This window comes from Pempheris klunzingeri, chromosome 11, assembly GCF_042242105.1.
Source record: "Pempheris klunzingeri isolate RE-2024b chromosome 11, fPemKlu1.hap1, whole genome shotgun sequence".
Classification (NCBI taxonomy): domain Eukaryota; kingdom Metazoa; phylum Chordata; class Actinopteri; order Acropomatiformes; family Pempheridae; genus Pempheris; species Pempheris klunzingeri.
In genome coordinates, this window is record NC_092022.1 from 22844897 (window position 1) to 22858926 (window position 14030).

The 14030-nt window shown below is 40.5% G+C and overlaps 1 long non-coding RNA gene across 1 annotated transcript; it reads left to right on the top strand.

Annotated features, from left to right (window-relative positions):
- The first annotated feature begins 4984 nt into the window (after window positions 1–4984).
- LOC139210320 (uncharacterized) lies at window positions 4985–8163 on the top strand. Its single transcript, XR_011585243.1, has 3 exons — window positions 4985–5114; window positions 5199–5360; window positions 6866–8163. It is a non-coding gene; the product is annotated as an uncharacterized lncRNA (long non-coding RNA).
- Window positions 8164–14030: the final 5867 nt, after the last annotated feature.

Sequence of the window (14030 nt, forward strand, 5' to 3'; positions counted from 1 at the left end):
GTGCAAAAACCCCCATAAAATGCTATGAACTTAACTGGCTCAAACACATCTGTATCTGCTCACAGGCACCACTTGGTGGTGATGCAGCAAACATCAGGACTGAGCAACATCCCTTTTACACCCAAATACATCAACCTGAAGTCAGACTAAAAGTAAAAGTCAGTACTTACATTCTGACTTTCACTAATTTGGTTAAAATTATAATTACCAAAAAGAATAAATGAAAGGTGTATTCACTAATTCACTAACGATTATCCTTATTATCTGCTCTTTATTTTCTTAATGATTTGCTGAATTGTTTTGTGTACATAATGTCTGTAAAAATGCTTCAGATGTTGTGTTGGTTCAGTCCAAACCCCCCAAATATTCTGTTTACTCTCATTCATTACCACGAAAACCAACAAATCCTCATGTTTATTTTACCAAACACAAAAAGTGAGAATTCAGATTTTAGTTCATCTAGAAAATGTAAAAGTGCAATAACAAGATGTAAGAACAACATAAAAGCAGTAAAATAAAGGTGACTGTAAAGCACTTTAAAAATGTGTTATATGGGTTAAGAGCAGTCTGAAAACTAAATACTGTCCCAGACTGTGCTGTTATCATCACACAGTCTCATTAGATTGTTAAATGCTTTTTATTGAGTGCTATTTCATTGTTGTTCTTAAAAATCTTCTAGATGATGTAAAAAAAAAAAGAACACGTCAAATAAATAAAGCTTCATTTTGTTTTCCTGTCTGACTCTTTAAACACTTCAGTATTACAAATAAAACAAAAGTGCTGCATGTTTGATTTGTGATCATATCTCAAACCACGAGCATCTGCTGTGTCTCTACAAATACAAAGAATGGTTTTCTCTTTGAATGTCCTCTAATGTGTGTCTCAGCTCAGATTAAGTGACCTAAGTGATCTCACCTGCTCTGAGACGGACCGTCAGCTCAGTCCACAGCAAACACACCAACACAGAGGGCTCCAGCACTGTTTACCTCACAGTCCTTACAACACAAGATACAATGAGAATCACTGTGATCACTTGACTAACTAACTTAACATACTAAATGGTAAATGGGCTGCACTTGTGTCACATCCCAGCCAGGGATGTGTGTTTTTGTCTTGTTTTGGTTGTGTCCACAGAGGGTGATGAGGGGGAAGGGTGTGTGCTTACCTGCAGCCCTGAGCATTAATTGTTAATCAGTAGCCAGCGGCTGAGGATTTTGGAGTGACTGGCTGGCTGCTGAGCAGGACAAAGAGAGGAGACACTCTGGCACTCGAGGAGAGCAGAGCACAGGTGGAGTGACCAGAACCAGGACGGCAGCGGAGAGGGACTGGTGCCTCTGGGCCGTGTGTGTTCGTTTGGCTGCCTACATACTGCTTTTCCTTCTTGGTCTCTCTCCCGTTCCCTCTCCACCTTTCTCTCCCTGTCGGTGTTGTGTGTGTCTGTGTGTCACTGCCTAGAACCGGTTCTGACCCAGGAAGACTGGGGGATGCAGGAGAGTGGGAGTTCTGGGCCACGCCGCTGAGGGTCCGGCTGCCCCTTTCACCGCCCCTGGGCGAGGACTCCAAGAGGAGCAATTGGCTGAGTGAGGGGAACAGCCTGAGGGCCCACACTGCTGATACAGGAACCGCTTGCTGTGAGCCAAGGACGTCTGCTGGAATGACGCACATGCAGGGAGGACATTAGGCCTCACCAGGAGCAGCCCTGGACGGACTTGGGGTGTCCGAGTAGGGGAAACTGGACTGGTTGGGGTTTGTGTTCTTTTTGTTTGCTCCGCTGGGGGAGTGGGCCTTGTGGGCGGCCAGGGGTGAGCCGCCAGTCCCCCCAGACGGAGCTAGTTATTTAATCTGTTTGTCTGTCCGTCTGTCCATCTGTGTGTGGGTTCCCCCCCCCCCCTTCTGGTTACAGGTGTACAGGTGGTTACAGCACACTGCCAGCAGCATAGTGTGGGTTGCGGTGACTTAACTGTGTGGTTATGAATTGTGTGTGCGGTGCCACTGTAATGCAAATGCTCTGAAACCTTTTTACTCACGTGTGTTTTCTATAGACTGTTAGAACTGCCTGGCTAGTGTGTCTGCTGATTGTGATGGTCTGACGAGTGTACCAAAAGGGGGGGCCAAATAAACTGTTAAACTGCATCCTGTTTGATTCATGTTGCTGGTGGCCGGGGATCCAATAAAGACCTAATAAGGGAGTGGGCCCGGGTCACGACACTTGCTGTAGAAAGAAAGACTAATATAGAAGGGAGGAGAGTTCAGACTGTGACGTGTTTGGAGTTCATCGTTTAGAGAAGTGTGGAGTTCCTGGTTTGCCTGTGAAGACAGAAGTACCGTTAAACTATCAGAGCCACAAACATGAAAGTCTGTCACACTTTGATCTGCTTCTTGTTCCTCTGTGAGTACACTCTCTTTCTTCTGTGATGTTCATAGTCACTTAAATGTGTAGTTTAATACATGGTACTAAGAGATTTTCATAAGCCTGTTGTTCTTCTGTACTTGTTCTTTAGGTAGAAAAATGCACAGCAGCGTTTTTTTTGTTGCCCGACTGTAGCTGAGTTTGTTGTAGCTTCACAACACAGGAAACTAAACTCGTACATCCATCTGGGTTTATGGAAATGTATGAGATACGACTCACTGGTTTTCTGTGTTGCTGAACAAATGTGTAACCCCGTCCATGTTTTGTAAACTACAAATTTTAATGATTACTTTTGTGGATGTGAGTTTCTTGACGTGCGAGTTTGAGACTGCAATGTCTGATGGGACGTGCACATAATAAGTACTGTACTTCATCTTTTCAACAGCACTGAGGGATGGAAACACTGGTCTCCTTAATGCAGAAACCCTCTATACAGAAACTGAAGGAGGAAACATCACTGTTAAATGCTCCTTCCTTTTCTCTGGAGGAAAGAAGATCTTCTGTAAGGAAGAATGTGGGGACGAAGACATTCTGGTAGAAACAACTGATGACAAAGCTCGACGTGGCAGATACAGCATTGAATATGAAGAAGGGACATTATTTGGTTCATATGTCTATGTGAGCATCACAAACCTGACTAAGTCTGACTCAGGATGGTACATGTGTGCTTTGAGCAGACGTTTCTTACCAGATTTATATGACGAGTTTGAGATCAAAGTTACAGATGGTGAGTTTCCAATGAAATGATGAGTTCACTGACAGCTGCTGCTGTTTCACTTAACCCAGTATGTTTAGTTTAACAGTCCGTCTCAGAGCTGCCTTTAAAACCAGCAGTCACACATGGACACACCACAGTTAAAATGAATATTGCTGCACCAAACACATAGATTACCTTCTGCATTTAGCTGTGTGATTAAAAACATGTTGATACGCTGACTGTTTGCAGGGAGTTTGTGTTATTTCAGTCAAATGTTGTCTGATCATCAGGATTTCTGTGTATCAGTACAATCAGTATCAGTACCAGATTGTTTCACTGTGTTCATCCTGTTTCACAGCTCCAACTTCGCCAAAACCAAACCAGACTGTCCGACCTTTTTCAGCTTCAGTCCCATCGGCCTCCACACCGACGACAACACAGAGTTTGAGCTCCAGTTCAGGAAGCTCCACACCTTCATCAGCCTCCCCCGGCACCACCCAGCAGTCTGAACAGCAACACTCAGCAGCACCTGCAGGTCCAGACACATTTACAGTCTCTTCATCTTGTACTTGATAAACGTGTTATGTGTTTGCAGACAGTTTAGCATTTCACCTGTGAACATAACTGTAGCATATCTAATGTTGCTGTGGTTACCAGCATATTAATACACCTTCTGTATATTAAGAAGGTATATTAATATGCTATTATTCTGTATTCTTGATGTACAAAGATGGATAATTGTTGACCAGCATTATGTTATTAAGATTAACTTGATTAGCATTAGTCAAAAGTGCAGGAATGGGCCCTCAGGTCCGACATGTATGTGGGAGTCCAGTCCTTCAGCCACACTATATTTTAAACAAACTTGTTCTACACCTCAAACAACCACAGGCATGCTGTTGTATTTGGGTCTCATTCTGGGCAGCACGATCATCGTTTTATTAGTGGCTGTGCTGATCTTCTGCAGGAAGAGGATAAGAAAACCCAAAGGTGAGGCTACAGAAATAAACACACCACAGAGGAAACCGAACGTCTGTTTGTCCATTTGTTTAACAAATAAGAAAAAATCGACTTGTCAAAACAGTTCACTCATGTCAAACAAATTATCTCAAAGATAACAAATTTCAAAGTTTATTTACTGGAGAAAATGGAACTTTTTCTGGTTGCATGATTTTGGAAGAGTCGTGGATCAGGCTGTCTCACACAAAGTCACACTCAAAAATCAAGTAAAAAAGGAAAGAGTTTATTAATCTCAGCTGCAACACTGACAAAAAAGGAAGTGAACAGAACTGAGGCAGAGGCAAACATGTGTCTTGAGTGCTTGTTGAAAGTGTGTTTGAAAGTGTTTGACTTCAGTTCAGAAAAAAAGAAAAAGAAACTAGAGGAAACTAAGATAAAGAACTGAGTTCCTGATAAGTTCTGATCAGTCCAAGTCACACGAACACAAACATGAATGTTTGGTGCCATGGAGGTGTGAGGCCCAAAATCATTTTCCCATTGAGCTCCATCCTAAAAAAGAGATGTCTGTAAAACTATTGGGTGGACGCCTTGGACTGCAAACAAGGGGATCGAGCTGATGGGGCCAGCAGGAGAAACACTAATGCACACTGACAACCTGGAAGCTAAGAACAACAGTTGTGGCTTACGAGCTTGGAGAGTAATTTTGTCGATGTCAAAACAGCGATATGTTAGCTGGCTAGCTAACACCTGAACAGCTGCGACACTGACTTTTTGTGACTGCTAAGCGTGGACTGCACAAACTGCCCAAGCGACAACTTCCCATCAATAAAACTAGTTACTAGTACTAGTTTGTTGAGATTTGGCCATAAACAAACAAAACAAAACAAAAAATGTGTGTGCTTTTGTGCGACTGATCTCACAACTTGCCAGGAGTTCTTTGAGATATTAGGTTTTTGTTCCCCTTTGTCTATTTAAGGGGACATAATCTTCTAAACTGCATGTTTTTCAGGAGCTCCTGTGGAAACAGAGCTCGCTGATGTCCCAGAGGTTAGTTGGACTACATTTGGGACATTAATATTTGTGACACCAGCTGATAGTGCTGCAAACTGAAACCCTGCTCTTTTCCTGCAGGCCAACCAGGTGTATGAGAGCATCAGAGAGGAGGACAGACAGAGCAGATGTCCTCCTGTAGAAGTATCTACAGTTTACTCTTACGCCACACGCACCAAATCAAACAGTGTTGGAATCATAGAGGACTACAGCCCTGTCACTGATGCCAGCTCTCAGAAACAAGTGAGTAACCAGGCCAGTTTGTGATCACAACTCAAGCCACAAACTTCCGTTGTTTTGATCAGGAAGTCCTCAGACTGAACGTTTAAAGGTGGACAGGGAGGAACAGGAAAAGCTGCTGTACAGAAATACAGATTATCAGTTGAATATCAAACAGCAGATCTTGTGGTAAAAGCCAGTGGTGTGTTGAGCCCGTTTTTACTTAAGCGTCTTCAAAGTGAGGGCATGATTTAAATATGTACATATATTTCAGGGTGTGGTGCACCCCTGTGAGTAACCATTGTGGCTCTAAAATAAACTGTTTTTGAATATATATATCTATATCTATATATATATAGATATAGATATATATATAAGACAATTTACATAATAATAAGTTGTTCCAGCCAAGAGCTTTGATTAGTCAACTTGGCATTGCTCAAGTCAGCATGGAAGAGGATGAGAAGAAAAATCATAATAAAAATCAGTGTTTTTGAAGAATATTCACTCACAAACTTTTTATTTTTCAACAAATACCTGTAGTTTAGTTTTGTGTTAGTACGTGTGGTATTTATGGAATCCCACAAAAGCATTAGCTCAAGAGGCCACAACTTCTTTCTGTGATAACCTAGATGTTTTTCTCAGAAATGTTTTTGTCCCTTGTAGAGGAAATCAGGTCAGTCTCTTTTCACAGAAAGTACATCGCAACTCCGTTTGGCACCGATCAAAAACAAGACATTTTCTTTGTTGGATATTAGAAAACAACATAAACCCCCTCTACTTCCTGTCTCTCAGCTTCCTCATCTACCAACAGCTCAATATCAACAAAGTAACTTTTGACTGAATATTTTCTTCCTCCTTCAGTGTTCAGTTTTCTCAAGTATGGAAAATGGTTAAAAATGAGAAGAAGCGAGACCCACAGTCCCCCACAAAGGACATTTTGCAATGTACATTTTGAAAGGCTGAAAAAGATCTTCTAAAATCCGAATATAGTTAAGTTTCTCATAAATATAAAACAACATCCTTAAGAACAGAAACAACACCTAACTCCCTTACTGCCATGAAACGTTTAACTCAATACCCACAACTCTGACAAAAAAGAAAACTTAAAAAATAAAGGCTTTCAGTTTCATGTCCCCAGTGAAATGAACGTGTGCTGAAAATTTGTTTTCCGGAAATGCATTCTTGATGCTGATAGCAACATTTCAGAATCAGTGGCACCATCTGAGGATACTATCTTATGAATCAAGGATTAATTATGTGTGTTTGTTAGTAAGCGACTGTAAGCAAAACCCCATTGTGGAATCCATGAAAATAAATGACACTGACACCGTTCTATATCTCCTCAAACATATTTAGAATATACAGTCTAATACTAATGCTAATATGGTCTTTGATTCACTAAAAACCCTGCTGATATTGACAACGAAAACAAATAGCAGAGGATGTTGGTTACTAGCTTGTATTGATGTGACTGGGCTCTTTACAGTTTGTTAGTGATAAAGTTCATTGTGTTTGTTTTATTCCAGAATGAAGATGACTACAGAAAGCTGGATTACTCTGTGGTGCATTTTTCCAGCCCAACACCTGTCTCACTCAACAGCGTTGCAGATAATGTCGTCTACTCTGTGCCTCGTGTAGAAAGGAGCTCGGACTGCAGCCCTGTCATAGATCCTCCTCTGTACTCTACTGTTAGTTTACAACAGCAGTAGCTTCAACACTATCGACGCCATGTTGACTCAGTCAGCTCTCAGTGGCCAGCAGGAGAACACAAAGTGGTTTGAATCAGTAACATTCACACAAAAATTTGTTGTTTCTTGTGACGACCTGTGAGGATTTGTGGCTCTGCTGTAACATACATACAGTTAGCTGCAAGTTAGCGCTAATTTTACAACTTCTACTGTAAGTTAAGCTTATCTTAAATATTTTTGTTGAAGATATTACAGTATTATTTAAGTAAACTATGTTATAAGTTGCTGTAAAGTAATTGGGTTATAATTTCTTGAATTTATCCGAGTAGGTGGGAACTCTCATCAAACCAATTTTTCAAGTTACCACAATTTGAATTTCACGTCTTATCTATGAACGAAGACACACAAGTTTGTAGTAATTACTATTATTATTGTGTCAACACAACTCATTAAAATAAATTTTGTGGTAACATAATGTGGTAACTTGAAAAATCCTTGTAATTCAAAAAGTTGAACTAAATCAATGAATTTGAATTTATTGAAGTAAAAAAACATTCATTGTTCAGGCTTCAACATTTGAAACACCAGAAGACAATTTTCCAGGGATTAAACTGAACAACCCAGTCTTGTGGAAGTTCATTAAACAATCAACAACAACAATTTTTTTTTTTCTATTGCATTTTTTGTGTGTTTATCTAATATAAATATAATTTCAAACCAAAGTATTTCTATGGGATCAGTAGGACTTCTGTAGGACCTGGGAGCACAGAGGCTGTGTAGTTATTTCTCATTTAGTATTTATTTTTAAACTATAACTGCGACATTACTTAACATGTGACCACCAGATTATATCCTTGTTTTACTTTCTTTATTGTGTCAGTCCACATCAGTCCACTGCCGGTCAAAAACGTGTGTTTGATAGGTCAACAATATGAAAAACTAACATAAACTAAGAAATAACAGCATAGATATAGAAAAGATAATCCCATAAAAATACTTTTGTTTGAAATTCCTGCTCAGGGACATGAAAGAAATGATTAAAATTTCTTGACTATTTCACAAACTTCTGTGAGATTGGGTTGGCACTGCATGAACTGTCTTGAGAAAAAGATCTTTTGATAGTTCACCCTCTTATCATGGTGTGTGATATACAAATTATTTGTTTTCTTCAAAATAAAACAGTTTGAAGTTTACAGTTTAGAATCCGGAGTGTCATTCTTTTGTATTTTACTGAAACACAAACACTAATTTTAATTTTAATTTTTTGATTTGTATTAAAAGCTGTGTAAAGATTTTTGCACCAAGGATTTTCTAGCAGTATAGGCATACTGCCTATACTACCTACAATTCATTTTCCAAAAATATGACATTAATTCCACTTTAAGTTGAGTTTAGAAGACATACTACGACATTTAGAGAAGTGAGGAGGTCCTGGTTTGCAGCTTTAAACCATCAGAGCCTCAAACATGAAAGTCTGTCACACTTCTGCTTCTGCTTCTTGTTCCTCTGTGACCACACTCTCTTTCTACTATTCTCTTTGGTTATTTGTAAATGGTCAGCGAGCTTTGTAGCACATGTTAAACAGAGTTTTGTCAGTCCGTCTGTCCGTCCAATTTAGTCAAACCAAAGTTTTGCAAATATTTTGCAACCAAAATTAATGTTTCAGACCTACGCAGAGTCAGTGTGTCTTGCACTTTGTTACACAACTTAGTTTCGCTGGTTGGAGCTGAAGAGAAATAATGGCTATTTGTAATTATTTCATTCAAAGCAGCTCCAGAGGTAGAACTGAGGTCTGAGGATTCACAGCATTCACAGTTTCACAACACACCCAAAACCTAATTTCACATGCAAAGAAATCAGCAATGTCATGTTTATGAGAAACAGGAACAGGAACCACAGTCAAGCACAGAGCCGACACATAGACTGACAACCATTCTGTGGGAGGAAGACAGAGTACCCAGAGAGAACCCCTGCAAGCAAAAGGAGAACATGCAAAGTCCACCTACTTGCTGTGAGGCATAGTCTCTGGTCTCATTTATGCAGAAACCCTCGTCTATACACAAACTGAAGGAGGAAAGATCACTGTTACTTGCTCCTCTTTCTCTGGAAGAAAGAAGATCTGTAAGGAAGGACGCGCAGAAGAAAACATTCACTCACACATGTTGACTTCCTGCAACTTTACTCTGAATGGCATCCATCAAAGTTGTTCCAGATTCCCAAACCTGAGGATGACTGGGAAGACAGAACAGAACGGCACTGCACAATAATGTCATAAAATTAAGGATGATGTCATTTAATTGAATGGTTATGGTTAGTGTTATTACACCTTTGCATATAAAGTGTTCTACATGCTAAAGTGTTGATCTACACTCCATTTTTATTCTAAAAAAATCACTGATTTAATGCACAATGAGGAAACTAAGTGACCCAAATCAAATCAGACTTCCTACCTTTAGTGAGGCACTTGACATTGTGGCCAAAAGGTGTTCTTCACTTTAACAGATTACATGTTTTCCTCTCAGAGTAAAACTCAATCAGCCACAGGTGTGCTGCTGTGTGTGCGTCAGACTCTGGTTGTCATCGTCATTGTAGTGTCAGCGGCTGTGCTTCCTCTTCTGCAGGAAGAGGATCAGTAAACCCAAAGGTGAGGCTACAGGAAGCACACGCATCTCACGGGAAACTGAAGCAAAGATATTCTAATTACAAAGATGATGCATATCGAGGTGTCCCGATGGCATGTAGTGGTCTGTACTTCACGTCTCCTGAATGGGCATTGTCGCCTCGTTGTGACTGTCATGTGGATGGAGGGAAGCAGACGGGGCCGTGCGGCACATGAATAACCAACAACTAACTACGACCTTCTTATACCAGATCAGCATTTGTTGTAGGTGCTTGTTGATTACATGCTAACTACAAATCTTGGTTATAATTTTGGGTCAGTTACTCAGGATAATTCAGGCTTCCCTGTCAAAAGTTTTCATTGAAAACTATTTTCTACCAGAGCAATGAGGCAGGTTGCTGACTTACACAATGTCACCATCGACGGAAGCATCTGAGTGTGTTCCTGCAAGGAAGTTGTCCTATTGGTTTGCCTCCTTCTGCACTGAGAGGCAGTTAGCCGTCCCACTTTGAACAGTTTTCATTCAGAACCTTTTTTTTCCAAAGGGCTGAAAGCTTCTCTTAATAAGGCCACTCTCTGCATGGGTTCACTAACATTAAATGTTGTTGGTGAGAAACTGTCAGAGGAGGTGATCCAAGTTCAAAAATGGTGGAAAAAAGCAAATATATGAGTTTGAAAATGTGAGTGAGATGTTTCGATACGTTTTTGTGTTTATTGCATTTGCACAAATCTTTGTTGCACTTAGACACTGATTCATTCTGCATTCTTTTTAAAGTAGTGAATTCAGTTGTCATGAAAGCAGTGGCCTGTAAAACCTGAAATCCCTGATCCTTTGATGCTAAATGGTGAATATGCAGCATAAATATTCAACTGTACAACAAACATCCCGTCACTTTCTTCTCCATCGTGACAGATCAGACACAAACAGCATCTGTTTGAAAGAAAAGAATGAATTAGAACAGCAGCTGTAATTTCCATATTTTTAATGAAAATACACTTGACATGAATTGAACGTTGGCATTTTAAACAGTATATGGTCTTAATCTTTTACAAAACATTTTTATAAATATTTTCAGCCTCTGATCTGTGTTCAATACCAAACTGTCATGTAGTGTAACTAACTGCACCACAGGCAGCAGCCTTTGACAGTGTAGTTAGTACAAGACGCTGTAGCAGATCGATACATTTCACGTTACAAAAAATATTAACGACCCTTGTCACAAGTTGATGTCCCAACCTCTGTTTTGAACTTAACATAAACAATATTTCCACAGATTAACTTCCTGTCATGAACTTTGTGATACAACGCTGCCAAACTGCTGCATGACTGCATGTCCATGTCTCCATTAAAAAAAAAAACAATAAAAAAAAAAAAATCTCATTAATTTAACTGACAATGAATTTTAACTTAATGAAAAAACAATAATTAGAAATGGAAGACAAACACTTAGGTAAATGTTTCCCTTCACAGCCTACAGTGTCAAAGAGGAACAGAACAATAATAATTACTCAATATAAAACAACTAAACACAACGTGAGAGTGTCAGGAGAAAGTAAATGCTGTGGCACATTACAGGTAAACGCACTGAGGAGGACGAGGAGGATGAAGGTCAGCCGACACCATAAAAGCTGCATAGAATAAATAATGTAATTAAGTCTCTAATGTAGAGAAGACGACTTTGGAAGTGCACAAGCTGTTTCTGCTCTAAAGCAGAGTCTTAAGATTTATTCCGCTGTCTGTTCTAGTTCTCTTCTTCTTTTAACATCTGTTATATTTCATCAGCTTAAACAAAGGGAGTCCTGTTGTCTGCTGCTAAAATGAACGTTTTCCTCTCATGGATGTCGCAAAGGTTTAAAACGGGCAGGTTGTCTTGCATGGAGCAGGAGAGAAAACCACAAAACGGAGACCCAAACAAGGGTCTTTGCAAGTTTTAGCTCGTAAACTTTAAAAGTATTTTATACTTCTGCTGACCGTTTCCCAATGAGTGCTGTACAATTTAGGTTTTTAGAACGTGTTTGTTCTGATCTTTCAGAACAGCAGCCCTAAGTGTGCATTAGGGCTGCAACCAATCATTGTCGTTATTATCTGTCAATCAGCATCTTATTTTCTCGATAAGTCGATGATCAAACAGTGAAGAATGCACGTTATAACTTCCCACTTCAGATTCTCACACCTGAGAAGCTGAAATATTCAGCATTTTTGCTTGAAATTTGACTACAATGGCAAATCTCTGATAACAATGGTTGTTGAAACAGTGTTACTGTGATGTATTACACAACTGAAGTTTTAAGAGCGTGCCATTTGCTTTACTGTATGCTACTGAATGGGAAGCAGTGGATACACAAAAAAAACAACAGCATGGTGTTCTTAACAATTCACAGTGATGTTAACCATTCATGACTGACATGAAAGACTTCTGGTATGGTCTTTTAACTACGGTTCAAGTCCGTCTTGAACCTTAAACTTCATGCAACAAAACGACCTGAAACCTGATACCACGTCAGGACCCGTTGGGGAATACCATCACCTCTCCTGCTCCAGCATTCAAGTGCAGACGAACCAGGCTCCATAATATGACACAGTCCCTTTGACACACGAGAGAAGATCAGAGTAGTGGAAGAGCATTGACGTGGAACCTCATTGTGAAGAATTGCATTTTAAATCCAAAACATTAGTTGAAATTGTTTTTAAATGTTTTGCATCATCTGCAGGTTCACAACCTTCGGCTCTGCCTGTGTTCAGAGCACGACACTTCATCTGTTAGCAATAAATAAAGTTCAGTGACTCGGTCAGTTTTCAATATACAATAATACAACAACATACTTCACACACTGAATGTAGAAAAATATTATTACCCTCGTTACTTAGTCATAAAATAAAAAGATTCAGGATTGTGAAGCAAAAAGGCAAAGTGCAAAGACACCAGAGACCCTGCAGGGAGAGTTTGGGCATTCCTCTTTCCTCCAACATGGCCGCCTGTAACCAGTGATAACCACGCTCAGAAGATAACACCAACATTATGCTCTGGCACCGGTTTTTAGGGCTGCATCATGGAGGAAAAACAGGCACAAACATCCTGTCAGAGGCCTCTGGTGGGTTAATCAAGTCCCTTTATGATACGGTGAAAACAGAATAAATAAGTAGTTTTTCTAAGGTAGTTCATGAACAGAAAGGTTTTTTGGTAGTTGACGTCCTTTCATAGTGCAGACAGAATGAGTTCTTGCTTGTAGGTGTTGGCACTGGCCTGTCCCAAAAACATCGTTGTTCTGGGTGTGAGCTGGTGTGTCCGTTTCAGGGTTTTTCATCTGTTTTCCAGCAGCTATTGTTCTGCGCGTCTCCACCCCATGAATAAAAACAAAAGTGATAATTCTTGACTTGATGCAAATACCAATGATCTTCATCATTCATCAATCTGTCTTTAGTTCCTCCATTAACTATAAAATGCCCATTCGTATTGTCTGTTTTGTCCCATCAGCATTCAAAAAGATTTTTTGTTTCATTTCGCTCAAGACAAAGAAAACCGTTAAATGTTTACATTTGAGGAGCTGGAATCCGTCAGCTTTGGACTGAACAGATGCGGAGAATTAAAACCACGGGCCGCAGTGTTATTTAGCTTAGCTTTGTGGCCTCTGCTGTGATATGACGTCAGCTGAGTTGTGTTCAGGATTCAACGGAATAAATGGGCTAATCTTCCATGATGTCACAGTGATATTTCCTGGGGAAGACCTTTGGCGGTCACAAGAAGCAGATCACTGCTGCAGAGTCTATGACAAGTGCTGGTTCAGCTGTTTTTCTGTGATCTGAATGCTTCCCCTCGTCATCACAACGTTTTATCCAAAAGGATGCACTGCTTCTCTGTGACCACGAGAGTGAGCAGCAGTCTGCTGATTACTCACTCAGTTCCATCCACAAGTGGGGGTAGGGGGAGACCAAGTCAAAGTACAGAGGATAGGTGGTCTGAAGGATGGACAGAATAGGAACAGCTACACTTCTGGTGCCCTCAGGCAAGGCACTTAAACATCTAAACTCCTCCAGCGGAGCTTGTGGCAGCAGCAGACTGCAGCTCCGTGTGCGTTTCTGTCAAGTGAGCTGATGGTGAAAAACACGAACCTTCCCCTCCATAAATTAAAGTTTGAACAGAGCAGTGCAGAGCTGAGCGGGCGGGAGAGTAAATTCGGAGGCAGTCGGCTGGAAGTTCAGAGAGGGCGAAGGTTGTGACATCAGGACCACAGAGAAAAGTGATGCCAGTGAGAGTCCAAACATGAGTCTGACCAGTGAAGGAAGGGATGAGACCGCACCAGTGAGAGGGCAACATACTGCACACAAGGAAGTACTGGAGACAGTCACCACAGCCGGAACCGCTTCCCCTCATGACCCGACTG